At 45.7% G+C, this 15,794-nt stretch overlaps 1 long non-coding RNA gene across 1 annotated transcript in view; it reads left to right on the forward strand.

The window, feature by feature from the left end:
* The window catches only part of LOC143786076 (uncharacterized), a 147,271-nt gene that overhangs the window by 130,205 nt on the left and 1,272 nt on the right, over positions 1-15,794 (forward strand). The gene's annotated exons all lie outside the window — the stretch shown is intronic.

The following is a 15,794-nucleotide window of genomic DNA, read 5'->3' on the forward strand; positions in this document are numbered from 1 at the left end:
CTGAAAGGTACATTTGGGTGATAGGAGCAGACCAACGCCTCCACCTGCTCTGTTGTCCGATCTTGGGGTATGACAGAAGTGTAGTCCACCATATGAAGGAGCAGCAGCAGCAGTGTTGTCTGACTTCTGGATCCAGGTTTCAGTAAGAGCTAGAAGGTTAAGAGAATCAGAAAGGAAGAAGTCATGGATGAAGGAGAGTTTATTACACACTGAGCGAGAATTCCAAAGGGCACAATTAAGAGACAGAAGGCATGCAGGGAATATTAATGAGCTTTGAGGGGTTTCTGAGTGTAGCAGTTGAGGGGTTTGACTTACTATAACATGAGAGGCCGAGGTTAGGAGAGATATCTCCTGCGACTAGGAGAAGGATAGAAAGAGGGAGCAGATGGTTAAGTGATTTGTGAGAGCATCTCTTGTGTTGGATGGTGGGACTGAATGGATCTGTGCAATTTAGAAATGTGGAAAGAGCATGAGTGCTATATATAGGAGAGGCGAGGACTGAAGGGCAGATATGGATGGAGTGTAAAGAGCTAGTGCAAGGATGGTGGATGTGAGTGAATGCAGCAGCCAGGATATAGATTATACAAATACATATGGTGAGTTTTTGTTGCAATCCAAATGTACTGGGAATAGGTTTGTATAAATGTCTTACCTGTCTCCTGCCCTGTCTAACTGCCATGAATAACTGCAAGGTACTTTGAAAAATGTACTTAGAATAATGTACATAAATGCTACCCTTACATAAATACATCCCCAAGCTGTCTAAATATATAGAAGGCTTGCTCTAAGATCTATCATTATTTTACCTCGTTAGCAATCAATCAACTAAGAGAGCAGGAGAGAATAAATGTAGTGACAAATAAACAAGTTTGCAGGCCTACATGGACCATAAACCTCTTTGAGAAAGTTACATGACCTCACAGCATGTCAATAGCTATACCATCACTTTACCCTGTCATTAGTTTATACCCATACTGTACCCTGTTATCGTTCATACCCCCACTTGTGTGTGTTGCTGTAGTTATACTGTATAAGAACTCTGCTCTATATGTAAGTTAGAATGATCCCTGTTAAAGGTTATTACCCTGCTGTTCATTGTCACTATTTATACCCCCATTGTAACCTATTACGTGTTAAACACATTCTATACCATGTCACCATTCATACCCTCATTACACTCTGCCACTGGTTATACCACCATTGCAACTTGTCACTGGTTATACCCCCGCAGTACCCTGTGTGGTAGATCGGCTCACTTTGCTGCACATGGAGGTAGTCAATGGAACACTGCACCTTTAAGGGTACACTTGTTTTATTTAGTACAGCATAAACCAAGGTTTTAAGCACAAAAATAAACATGGCCCTCTTGGCAAAACAGCAAAACAAAACGGTAGCCATTCATACAGTCTTTGCACTAGTGGGGGTCAGCTGTTATGATCCGGTGACCTTGGAGCCGCATGAGACTTTCTCAGGAGTAGGTGGAACCTATACTGACCGCAAACCCTAAACTGACACCGCAACTAGAAGTAGCCGTGGGGTGTACCTAACAATCCTAGACACCTCGACACAGCCGGAGGACTAAATACCCCTATAGATGGAAATGGGAATCCTATCTTGCCTCAGAGCAGAACCCCAAAGGATAGACAGCCCCCCACAAATATTGACTGTGAGTCTTAGAGGAAAGACACACGCAGGCAGAAAACAGGGTTTAGCAAAAGAGGCCACTGAAGCTAAATAGGAAAGGATAGGACAGAATGCTAAGCGGTCAGTATTAAAACCCTGAATATATCCACAGCAGATAATACAAAAATTCCACCATCTAACTAAAGACATGGAACATATATCTGCATCTCCTGAGAATCCAACTTGACTGGAAAAATCCTGACACAGTCTAAGCTGGACAAGAAAAAACAATGAATAGCACTGATCTGTAAAGCACACAGCATGTGTGCAGCAGAAACAAAAACCAGACACTTATCTTTGCTGATTTGGCAGCAGGGCAGGAGGAACCATACTGAGATCCAAAACTTCCAAGAACAATGGACAACTGGCAAGGACTAATGAATCCAGCAACCTTAAATACCCCAGTCAGCACTGCAATCAGCAGGGACACCTGCCCAGGATTGCAAGCCAGGGACAACTGCATTACCACCAACAACCACCGGAGGGAACCCAAGAGCAGAATTCACAACAGTACCCCCCCCCTTCCCGAGGAGGGGTCACCGAACCCTCACCAGAGCCCCCAGGCCGATCAGGACGAGCCAGATGAAAGGCACGAAACAAATCAGCAGCATGGACATCAGAGGCAAAAACCCAAGAATTATCCTCCTGGCCATAACCCTTCCATTTGACAAGGTGCTGAAGCCTCCACCTCAAAAAGCGAGAATCCAAAATCTTCTCAACCACATACTCCAACTCCCCATCAACCAACACAGGGGCCGGAGGATCAACTGAGGGAACAACGGGCACCACATATTTCCGCAATAAAGATCAATAGAAGACATTATGGATAGCAAAAGAGGACGGAAGCGCCAATCGAAAAGACACCGGATTAATAATCTCAGAAATCCTATAAGGACCAATAAACCGAGGCTTAAACTTAGGGGAAGAAACCTTCATAGGAACATGACGGGAAGACAACCAAACCAGATCCCCAACCCGAAGCCGGGAACCAACACACCGACGACGGTTAGCAAAACGTTGAGGCCTCCTCCTGAGACAACACCAAATTGTCCACCACATGAGCCCAAATCTGCTGCAACCTGTCAACCACAGAATCCACACCAGGACAGTCAGAAGGCTCAACCTGCCCTGAAGAAAAACGAGGATGAAAACCAAAGTAGCCGAACTAGCCCGATTATTAAGGGCAAACTCGGCCAATGGCAAGAAAGCCACCCAATCATCCTGATCAGCAGACACAAAGCATCTCAAATAAGTCTCCAAGGTCTGATTAGTACGCTCAGTTTGGCGATTTGTCTGAGGATGAAATGCGGAAGAAAAAGACAAATCAATGCCCAGCCTAGCACAAAAGGCCCGCCAAAACCTAGAAACAAACTGGGAACCTCTGTCGGACACAATATTCTCCGGAATACCATGCAAACGAACCACATGCTGAAAAAACAATGGAACCAAATCTGAAGAGGAAGGCAATTTAGGCAAAGGCACCAAATGAATCATCTTAGAGAACCGGTCACAAACCACCCAGATAACCGACATCCTCTGGGAAACCGGAAGATCAGAAATAAAATCCATAGAAATATGCGTCCAGGGCCTCTCAGGGACCGGCAATGGCAAAAGCAACCCACTAGCACGGGAACAACAAGGCTTGGCCCGCGCACACGTCCCACAGGACTGCACAAAAGAACGCACATCACGTGACAAAGAAGGCCACCAAAAAGACCTACCAACCAAATCTCTGGTACCAAAAATACCAGGATGTCCAGCCAACACAGAACAATGGACCTCAGAAATCACTCTACTAGTTCATCTGTCAGGAACAAACAGTTTCCCCACCAGACAGCGGTCAGGTTTGTCAGCCTGAAATTCCTGAAGAACCCGTCGTATATCAGGGGAAATGGCAGAGAGGACCACCCCTTCTTTCAGAATGCCGACCGGTTCAAGGACCCCAGGAGAATCAGGCAAAAATCTCCTAGAGAGGGCATCAGCCTTAATATTCTTAGAACCCGGAAGATACGAGACCACAAAATCAAAACGGGAAAAAAACAAGGACTATCGAGCCTGTCTAGGATTCAGCCGTCTGGCAGACTCGAGGTAAATCAGATTCTTATGATCGGTCAAGACCACAATACGGTGCTTAGCTCCCTCAAGCCAATGTCGCCACTCCTCAAATGCCCACTTCATAGCCAACAATTCCCGATTGCCGACATCATAATTGCGTTTGGAAGGCGAAAACTTACGGGAAAAGAAGGCACATGGTTTCATCAAGGAACCAACAGGATCCCTCTGGGACAAAACGTCCCCTGCGCCAATCTCAGAAGCGTCAACCTCAACCTGAAACGGAAGAGAAACATCCGGTTGACGCAACACTGGGGCAGAAGTAAATCGGCGTTTAAGCTCCTGAAAGGCAGAGACAGCCGCAGAGGACCAATTCGCCACATCAGCGCCTTTCTTCGTCAAATCGGTCAAGGGTTTAACCACGCTGGAGAAGTTAGCAATGAAACGGCGATAAAAATTAGCAAAGCGCAAAAATTTCTGAAGGCTCTTCACTGATGTGGGTTGAATCCAATCATGAATGGCCTGAACCTTAACCGGATCCATCTCTATAGATGAGGGAGAAAAAATGAAGCCCAAAAAAGAAACCTTCTGCATTCCAAAGAGACACTTAGACCCCTTCACAAACAAAGCATTATCACGAAGGATCTGAAATACCATCCTGACCTGCTTCACATGAGACTCCCAATCATCGGAAAAAATCAAAATGTCATCCAAATATATAATCAAGAATTTATCAAGATAAGTCCGGAAGATATCATGCATGAAGGACTGAAAAACAGATGGAGCATTAGAGAGCCCGAATGGCATCACAAGGTATTCAAAATGGCCTTCGGGCGTATTAAACGCAGTTTTCCATTCATCACCCTGCTTAATACGAACAAGATTATATGCCCCCTGAAGGTCAATTTTAGTAAACCAACTAGCCCCCTTAATCCTAGCAAACAAATCGGAAATCAGAGGTAAAGGGTATTGAAACTTTACTGTGATCTTATTCAAGAGGCGATAATCAATACAGGGTCTCAGGGAGCCATCCTTCTTAGCAACAAAAAAAAATCCCGCTCCCAACGGTGAAGAAGATGGCCGAATATGCCCTTTCTCCAAAGACTCCTTAACATAACTCCGCATAGCGGTATGTTCAGGCACAGACAGGTTGAAAAGTCGGCCCTTAGGAAACTTACAGCCTGGAATCAAGTCAATAGCACAGTCACAGTCCCTATGCGGTGGAAGGGAACTGGACTTGGGCTCATCGGATACATCCTGAAAATTAGACAAAAGCTCTGGAATTTCAGAAGAGGAAGAAGAGGAGATTGACATCAAAGGAATGTCATTGTGAACCCCCTGACAACCCCAACTAGTCACAGACATAGACTTCCAATCCAACACAGGATTATGTACCTGCAACCACGGAAAACCCAGCACGATAGCATCATGCAAATTATGCAACACCATAAATCGACACTCTTCCTGATGGGCTGGCGCCATGCACATGGTCACCTGTGTCCAAAACTGGGGTTTATTTTTAGCCAAAGGTGTAGCATCAATGCCCCTTAAAGGAATAGGGTTCTGCAAAGACTGCAAGGGAAAACCACAACGCCTGGCAAACTCAAAGTCCATTAAGTTCAAGGCGGCGCCTGAATCCACAAACGCCATGACAGAAAATGATGACAATGAGCAGATCAAGGACACAGATGACAGAAATTTAGGTTGTACAGTACTGATGGTAAATGAACTAGCCATCCTCTTTGTACGCTTAGGGCAGACTGAAATGACATGAGAAGCATCACCACAATAAAAACACAACCTATTCTGACGTCTGAATCCTTGTTGTTCCGTTCTAGACAGAATCCTATCACATTGCATTGGCTCAGGCATCTGCTCTGAGGACAACGCCACAGCGCGCACAGTTCTGCGCTCGCGCAAACGCCGATCAATCTGAATGGCCAGAGACATAGAATCACTAAGACCGAAAGGCGTGGGAAACCCCACCATAACATCTTTAACGGATTCAGAAAGACCCTTTCTGAAAATTGCCGCCAAAGCATCATCATTCCATTTAGTCAACACAGACCACTTTCTAAATTTCTGACAATACAATTATGCCGCTTCTTGACCCTGAGACAGGGCCAACAAGGTCTTCTCTGCTTGATCCACAGAGTTTGGTTCATCATATAATAATCCTAAAGCCTGAAAAAAGGCGTCTACATTAAGCAAGGCCGGATTCCCAGATTCCAGGGAAAATGCCCAATCCTGAGGATCACCACGCAGCAGGGAGATGACAATTTTAACCTGCTGAATGGAATCACCAGAAGATCGAGGTCTAAGAGCAAAAAACAGTTTACAGTTGTTTTTAAAACTCAAAAATTTGGACCTATCACCAAAAAACAAATCAGGAGTAGGAATCTTCGGCTCTAAAACAGGAGTCTGAACAATATAATCAGAAATACCCTGTACCCTAGCAGCAAGCTGGTCTACACGAGAAGCTAATCCCTGAATATCCATGCTGGCACAAGACTCCTCAGCCACCCAGAGAAAAAGAGGGAAGAAAAGATAAAGCAGGCTACAGAAAAAAAAATGGCTCAACACCTTTCTTCCCTTCTTCTGAGATGAATTTATCTCATTGTAGGCCAGTTGTACTGTTATGATCCGGTGACCTTTTGAGCCGCATGAGACTTTCTCAGGAGTAGGTGGAACCTATACTGACCGCAAACCCTAAACTGACACCGCAACTAGAAGTAGCTGTGGGGTGTACCTAACAATCCTAGACACCTCGACACAGCCGGAGGACTAAATACCCCTATAGATGGAAATGGGAATCCTATCTTGCCTCAGAGCAGAACCCCAAAGGATAGGCAGCCCCCCACAAATATTGACTGTGAGTATTAGAGGAAAGACACACGCAGGCAGAAAACAGGGTTTAGCAAAAGAGGCCACTGTAGCTAAATAGGAAAGGATAGGACAGAATGCTAAGCGATCAGTATTAAAACCCTGAAAATATCCACAGCAGATAATACAAAAATTCCACCATCTTACTAAAGACATGGAACGTATATCTGTATCTCCTGAGAATCCAACTTGACTGGAAAAATCCTGACACAGTCTAAGCTGGACAAGAAAAAACAATGAATAGCACTGATCTGTAAAGCACACAGCATGTGTGCAGCAGAAACAAAAACCAGACACTTATCCTTGCTGATTTGGCAGCAGGGCAGGAGGAACCATACTGAGATCCAAAACTTCCAAGAACAATGGACAACTGGCAAGGACTAATGAATCCAGCAACCTTAAATACCCCAGTCAGCACTGCAATCAGCAGGGACACCTGCCCAGGATTGCAAGCCAGGGACAACTGCATTACCACCAACAACCACCGGAGGGAACCCAAGAGCAGAATTCACAACAGTCAGCCCACTCAAGGTTAACAATGTCCTTGCACAAACACTATGTGCATAAACACTCTCTTGGAGTCTTCCTCTCCAGGCACCCAGCAGTCCAGCCTAACCCTAGAGTTCAGCTATTTAAGGCCAGATCATGTGACTCCTCAACCATGTCACTGATCACATGACTGTGACCTCACCAAGGTCCTGTCAGGACACTGCAGGAGGAGATACATGGACATTCTCCCTCCTGCTCTATGAATGTCCACTAAAACCATTCCGTAATAAAACTTTCAATAAACCGTCCCATCACGTAGTGTGCCGCTCATGTGACCGCTCACGCGACCAATCACAAGCCGCGACGTCATCGCAGGTCCTAAACTCCTCATTCTTAGGAACGGAGGCTGCCGGTTACAATCGGTAAGGTCCAGGGGCCGCCGGACGGGTGAGTATATCCATATTTTTTATTTTAATTCTTTATTTTTTACATGAATATGGATCCCAGGGCCTGAAGGAGAGTTTCCTCTCCTTCAGACCCTGGGAACCATCCAGGATAGCTTCCGATACTTGTGTCCCATTGACTTGTATTGGTATCATGTATCGGTATCGGCGATATCCGATATTTTTCGGGTATCGGCCGATACTATCCGATACCGATACTTTCAAGTATCGGAAGGTATCGCTCAACACTAGTTATAACTCACTGCACCTTGTCACTAGTTATACCCCCATTATATACCCACTGTACCCTAATACAGGTTATACCCCACTGCACCATGTCACATGTTTATAGCCTCAATGTACCCTATCACTTGTTCTACACGCATTCTACATTTTCACTGGCTATACCACCATTACTCCCTTTCACTGGGTGTACTCCCACTGTGCCCTGTTACTGGCTATTCCCCCACTGTAATATTTCACTAGCTATATCCCCAATGTACAATATCATTGGTTATACCCACACTGCATTTGTCACTGGTTATACCCGCATTGTTCCAGGTCACTAGTTTTACCAATACTGCACCGTGTCACTGGTTATAACCTACCACTAGCCTTGCTAAGTCATATCCACACTATATAGTGACACCATTCACATCCACAACCCCTACTGTGTTCTGACACTTGTAATACCCTCATTGTGCCGCATTACTGGTTATTGTTATGTGCCCACTGAACAGGTTCACTTATTATACCCCCACTGTACCCTGTCACTGCTTATAGCCTTACTGCACCCTGTCATTGATTGTGCTCCCATTGTACCGTGTCACTGTCTATTCCCTCACTGTACCCCTTTACTAGTTATACCCCCACTATACCCTGCTATTAGTTATACCACCATTGCACCCTGTATTGATAGTACTCCCACTGCATCCTTTCACTGGTTATACCCCCCTGTATCATGTAATTTCTTAAACCCCTACTGCACCCTGTCACTGGTTATACCCTCACTGTTCCCTGCCGCATTTATGATCCTGTACTTCCACCGTACGCTAACTCTTGGTATAACCCCTTGTTCCCTGTCACGGTTTATTCCCCTACTGCACTCTTTATCTCTTTGTACTCGAACTAATTAAAACCCTAGTGTACCATGTCACTGGTTATATCCCGAATGTACTAACTTGCCGGTTATGTCCCCACTGCACTGTTACTGGTTACCCTCACGGTACCCTGGTACTGATTATACCGCAACTGTGCCCCATTACAGATTATACACCCATCGCACCCTGTGGCTCAACAAGCCACTTAAAGGTCATATTTGTAGTACTTCTGTAATACGGGGCCCCATCATAAAAACAATAAAGCTAAACTGTGGCCATATTACAGCCTTTTAACTGTACTTGTCCTATAATCCTTATAATACACCAGCCTTGGTGATAAATAATACAAAAGTAAAAATATTCTTTCTTGTGATTGTGAGAATCTCTTCTTCATTTTCATGGCTGAATGTCTTGAAATATCACCTGATATAAATAAAAAAAACAGAGCTTCTTGAATGGCTGAAAATAAATGCGCATTTCGTGCATGATGTCCAAAGACCATTAATGGCGCAACTGGGTGGTGGGCCGGGGGAAGCTTCATCTATGTTGCAGAATGCATTCTGGAAAAATACAAAATAATAATGTTACTTAAAGGTAAAGGGAAGAGCAGCTGATGCCTTCTGTGCAGATGAGGCGTCTGCAGTATTAATGGCTCGACTTCTGATAACACACTGGTCTATGCTATCTCACTTCAGCATCAGCTGGATTGAATTCCTGCATATTGCACATTTCCAGACTCCCATTCTCTTTCATTAACTCTACAAGGTCAGACACAGATGTACTTAGAATTTAAGGTTTTAAAATGCAGAATTGACAGTAAAAGATTAAATAAAATGCTGAAACATCTATCAACACCTTCCGTGCAAAAGAACCAACTGCACATTAGACCAATTACTGAAATAATATAAAAGTAGAAATTAAACTGAGTTTACACAGAAACAATTCTGGCTATTCTGATTCTATATCTGTCTAAGGCCAGTTTCACCAGTCCTGATATTTCCAGTACCGATAAACACGGTACCGGAGATATCCGTGTCCGTGTGTCAGTGTGTCCGTGTGGTACATCCATTGGCACACGCGTAGCAACCGTGTGCAGCATCATGACCACACAGGCGGCCGCCGGGAAGCAGTGCAACCGTAAGCGCTGTTCCCCTGCGTGTGGTGCTGAAGCCGGCTGTCATCTGTTCTCCCCTGCTCGGCCGGCGAGCAGGGGAGAATTAATGAAAAAAAAATTTGCTTCCAAGCCGTCCGGACCCTGCCTGCCCTGTGATCTGGTGCCCTGGACTGTGGCTGCCTGAAGTCTTCAGTAAACCAGGTAAAGAGACTGCAATCCTGGTGTCCTCCTTCTTTACTGCGCCGTTCACCATTTTTCATCTACACACCGGGAGCCCTGGGGATACACTTCACCTGTGGAAAGTTATACCATCTAGCTGCCATAACATCACCCCAGAGGACCTCTTACAGCAGCGTCGGTCCAGACTGACCGAATACCACAGGTGGCGTCACAAACATAAACTTTATTCAAAATTCCCCTATCCCTGGGTGCCCAGGGCCACGGACCGGGCCATCACGTGACATCCCCCTGTGAACACTGGATCAGGTACCAGGTACCCCAAGGCCCTGGCGGGCGACTCACGGGCTGCTGTTTTAAGGCTAAGGGGGGCCATATCCATGGACCCTTACCAGCCTGAGAATAGCAGCCCGCACCTGTGAGTTTTGCCGGGTTGGTTGTAAAATATAGGGGGACTCCACATCATTTTTTTCTTTCATTCATTCATTCATTGTCCCCTACTCGCGCTGCTCACAGGCAGATCAGGGGACAATGGATGAGAGCCGACTTCAGCACCACACGCAACGGAACAGCGTCTTACAGTAGTGCTGCTTCCCCCATGGCCGCCTGTGGGCATGGAGGACAGTGTACACTGTTCTCCGTGTGCACGTGTGTGGGACTTTTAGCAGCCCATGTGTCCGGGTAAAATGGACATGTCTGTGAGTTTTGCACATGGACACACGGTCCGTCAAAACATGCTGACATCTGCTCGATCCGTTCATTTGAATAGGTCTACATGTGACAGTGTCTCTGGTACGTGAGAAAAGTGTCACTACACGTACCGGAGGCACTGACGTGTGAAACTGGCCTAAGTGTGTATTTGCGTATTGTGTATTGCATTTCACCACACATACACCAACCTCGCCACATAAAAGTTGAAACACAAAAGTCGACACTCAAAACTCACCACGTGCAAAATTCGCCACATGCAAAACTCGCCACATGCAAAACTAGGTTCATGCAAAACTCGCCACACGTGCAAAACTCACCTCATGGAAAACTCACCACACGCAAAACTTGCACACGCGGAAAAATTACCACATGCACAAAAGTTGCAACACATGCAAAAGTTGCCTCACACAAAACTTGCACATACTCAAAACGCACCACACATAAAACTCGCCACGCGCAAAACTCGCCATGCGCAAAACTTGCTGAACACAACTTGCTACACTAACCTGTCACATGCAACTCGACAATTTAGTTAAATCTGTGTGGAATATCTCTGGTGTTGTGTCATGTCGGACGCTATTCACACTAGGGCGTCCGACAGACAGCGGTAATTCCACATTCGTCCACTATACGCTCAGTGGCGCCGGCTAGATCTTTATCCAGGTTGCACCAGGGTTAATCTAGCTGGTACTCGGGTTGGAGGCTGGGTCACGCCCGCGGCCTTTAAATAGTATTGCTGGACTTTGGGCGTCGCCGATTATAGCTTGTGCCTCGTGCCTAGTGATTCCGGTCTGGAGTGGTGGTCTTGGAGAAGTATTATCGTATCTGGTGGTGTATTATCCTTTGTTATATTTCTCCTTCCTATATTTGTATTTGTTTTGCCCTGGGCACATTATTGTGTTTTCCTGTGTGTCTGCGGCGTGGTGTGTTTTTTCGTTTTTCCTGTCTGTGTTTTCTGTGGGGGTTGGTGTGAGGTCTATTCACTGGGTGGCGGGTGGTGGTTTCAGCATAGGGCTGAAACAGGAGTCAGGGCCAGGCCTGGTGGCCCAGACAAGCACACCATTAGTGTAAATTCTGGGAGAGGGACAGACAGGGTTTTCCCTAGTCTGAGGGAAATCACAGGGGCCCGGGTAACCAGCCTTAGCTTACCTAGTCTCCCCGTGACATTATAATCAGCCCCAAAATTTTGTATTCCATGGATCCCATGACTTCCATAACCCACCAGTTGGAGGCGCTGTCCTTACAGGTCACTGAGTTAAAGGGGGCGGTTCAGCAACAGGGTCTAGTAGTATCTAATGTGCAAGCTGGAACTGCAGGTAGAGTTGCAGAGCCAAAGATCCCTTTACCTGAGAGGTTTGCTGGGGAACGCAGTAAATTTGTTATTTTTCGTGAAGCTTGCAAATTATACTTTTGTATGCGCCCGATCTCCTCAGGTAATGAGGCTCAGCGTGTGGGTCTGGTGTTGTCATTACTGAATGGGGACCCCCAAGCATGGGTACTTTCTTTACCATCTGATTCAGCTGCATTTAACTCAGTGGAGAGTTTTTTTTCTGCTCTTGGGCTCATTTATGATGATCCTGACAGAATGGCTCTAGCAGAATCTCCGCCAGGGGGAGCGAATGGTGGAGGATTACTGTTCTGAATTTCGCCGCTGGGCGGTGGACACACAATGGAATGACCTCGCGCTGCGGAGTCAGTTTGTTCATGGGGTTTTGAGAAGGGTTAAACAAGCCCATCTGATGTATGAGACTCCTGCTTTTCTAGAGTCTGCTATGAGTCTTGTTATCCGCATTGATCACCGTTTGCGTCAGGGGGCGCAAGAGATGCAGCCTATGGGGGAGGGCGTAGGTGCACGTGAGGTTGCTGCAGGTGAGCCCACGGAGCCTATGCAAATCGCAGGGGTGTCACATCATCGAGCCCCCTCGCTTAGGAAGCAGGGAGTCTGTTTTTGCTGTGGTAAAAATGGGCATTATGTAAATGCTTGTCCTCTGTTATCTAAGAAAAGTGCAACGGCGGAAAACTGCTAAGCTCAGAGGGTGTGGAAGAGGCCAATCTGAGCTTATGCATATTTTCCATGGTGGTCTCTCAATGTATGCTCCCTGCCAGAGTTATGGTCACTGGGAGAGAGCTGCCAATCACTGTTTTTGTGGATAGTGGTTCTGCCACTAATCTCATTGATGAGGAGTTTGCGCGCACAGCCGGGTTCAGGATCGAAAAACTGCCTCATCCTATCCGGGTGGTCACCATCAATGCCGCTCCTCTCCCACAGGGGGAGATTACTGAGTTTGTGGCTGAGGTGAAACTCCACATTGGTAAATCAACGTGTGCACAACCTATAAAGTGGTGCAAGGGTAGGTTCCCAAACCTTCAGACCAAGCAATAACAAAACCCAGCACTCAACTTTGTTGTGAGAAGAAAAACGGATAATTTATTATATCCCAATGCAAACGTTTCGGTCACACATAGGACCTTCGTCAGTAACTGAAAAGTATATACATCAACACAATACATAAATCCAGGGTAATACAAAATCATAAATAATAAACAAAGTATATACACAACATAAACATGTACAGCCGCACATGTGCATGGCAAAAAAGAGAGTTTTCTAAGGTGCGTGTATGGTAATAGAGAGTTACAGATCTATAGTGGCACGGTGAGTGAAAAGAGGGGTATAGATGAATACATACCAAGAATTGGGATGAAGAAAAATGCTAGTGGCTATATGTGCTGCCTAGAATGGAAGTAAAAAACATGGCAAGACCGGTTATATCCGGGGGTGTGAAAGTATAGACACGTAGAAAGCATGTTACTTTATGCCTACCAATAGTTTCCTGATTGCAGCGCCAATTAAATGAAAGTCTCCTGATGCAGCCTAAAGGAGATAGGGCAGTCTCATAAGTACCGTAAAAAGTACCATAGAAACGCGTTCACTATGGTACTTTTTTCTTGGTATGTATTCATCTATGTGTGACCGAAACGTTTGCATTGGGATATAATAAATTATCCGTTTTTCTTCTCACAACAAAGTTGAGTGCTGGGTTTTGTTATTGCAAACTCCACATTGGTGTCCTACATTTTGAGCAGGTTACATGTAGGGTGCTCAGTAATCTTCCTGCACAAATGGTTCTGGGTTTTCCATAGTTATCTATGCACAACCCGGTGATTGACTGGAAAACCCAGGACATAATCCAGTGGAGCGGATTCTGCCAGGAGAATTGTCTGGCCACATGTGTGTCCGCTGTGACTCCTAGCATTCCTGAGTCACAGCTGGATTTCGTGGATGTGTTCTCTGAGAAGGGTTGCTCAGAGTTGCCTCCACATCGACGCTATGACTGTACTATTAGGTTAAAACCAGGGGCCAAATTGCCGAAAGCAAGGATGTTTAACATTTCTGGTCCTGAGAGGCAAGCTTTAAAAGACTACATTGCTGAGAGTCTGAGCAAAGGGCACATCAGGCCTTCGTCCTTGCCTGTTGCAGCGGGGTTCTTCTTCATTAAGAAGAAAGATGGCGGGTTACGCCCGTGTCTGGATTTCAGGGAGTTAAACCAGATTACGGTTTGTGATCCATACCCTATGCCGCTGATACCTGATTTGTTCAACCAGGTGGTTGGTGCTAAGTGGTTCTCCAAGCTTGACCTCAGGGGGGCGTACAACCTCATAAGAGTCCGTCAAGGGGATGAGTGGAAGACGGCTTTTAATACTCCTGAGGGTCATTTTGAAAATTTGGTGATGCCATTTAGGTTGACAAACGCGCCTGCTGTATTTCAACATTTCATAAATGATGTGTTCTTGCATTTCCTGGGGAAGTTCGTTATTGTGTACCTAGATGACATTCTCATTTATTCATGCGACCGTGATACTCATTTAGAGCATGTTAGGCAGGTGTTACAGCTACTCAGAGAGAATAAGCTCTATGCAAAACTTGAGAAATGTGTATTTTCGGTTCAGGAGTTGCCTTTCTTGGGTTATATTGTGTCTGCTTCAGGTTTTAAAATGGACGCCGCTAAGGGGCAAGCGGTGCTGCGTTGGGAATGGCCTGATAACCTAAAAGCGCTCCATCGGTTCCTTGGGTTTTCTAATTATTATAGAAAGTTTATCAAAAATTTTTCTATCATTGCTAAACCGCTCACTGACATGACGAAAAATGGTACCAATTTCTCCGCCTGGTATGATGCTGCTGTGCGCACATTCGATTTCCTGAAGAACAGTTTTGCTTCGGCCCCCATTCTGGTGCAACTGGACGTATCGAAACCATTTACCGTGGAAGTCGATGCGTCTGAGGTTGGAGTGGGGGCGGTGCTGTCACAAGGCTCATCCTTGGGCGAGTTGCGTCCATGCGCTTACTTTTCCAAGAAGCTGTCGCCCGCCGAACGGAACTACAATATCGGCAACAGGGAATTGTTGGCTATCAAGTTGGCTTTTGAGGAATGGCGACACTTCTTGGAGGGGTCGGTCCACCAGGTTAGGCTGGTTTCACGTTTGCATTTGTTGCCGCAGCGTTTGTACCGCATATAAACGCATGCGTCGTGTTTTCCTATATTTAACATTAAAAATGCATGCTTTTTTTTTGTTTGCGTTTTGCCGCGTTTGACGACGCATGCGTCGTCTCGTCGTTTGCGGCTTGGCGCAGAAATGCAACATGTAGTAATTTCTGGAGGCGTCTATTTGCCGCCAGGAAACGCATGAGGTCGATTGCGCAAGGATTGCGACAAAAAACCGCATTGCTGCCTATGTAAACACATGCGTTTTTTTGCACATGCGTTTGGTTGCGTTTTTGAACGCATACGTTTCAATTGAGAAAAACATGTCTGGACACTGATAAGCCACCCCCCACCATCAAGGTGATAAAAGGGAGGGTGTGGACAGTTGCAAGTCACTTCTCACCAGACTCTGAAGCAGACGAGACACAGACAGGCTGGTCCAAATAACTAAAGCAATTGTTACCATCCACCTCTCGTGTCTCCCCTTTTCCTCATAGTTTGTAGCTTGCGAGCAGGGCCCTCATTCCTCCTGGTATCTGTTTTGAACTGTGATTTCTGTTATGCTGTAATGTCTATTGTCTGTACAAGTCCCCTCTATAAGTTGTAAAGTGCTGCGGAATATGTTGGCGCTATATAAATAAAATTATTATTATTTATT

Source organism: Ranitomeya variabilis, chromosome 7, assembly GCF_051348905.1.
Source record: "Ranitomeya variabilis isolate aRanVar5 chromosome 7, aRanVar5.hap1, whole genome shotgun sequence".
In the NCBI taxonomy this organism is placed as follows: Eukaryota; Metazoa; Chordata; class Amphibia; order Anura; family Dendrobatidae; genus Ranitomeya; species Ranitomeya variabilis.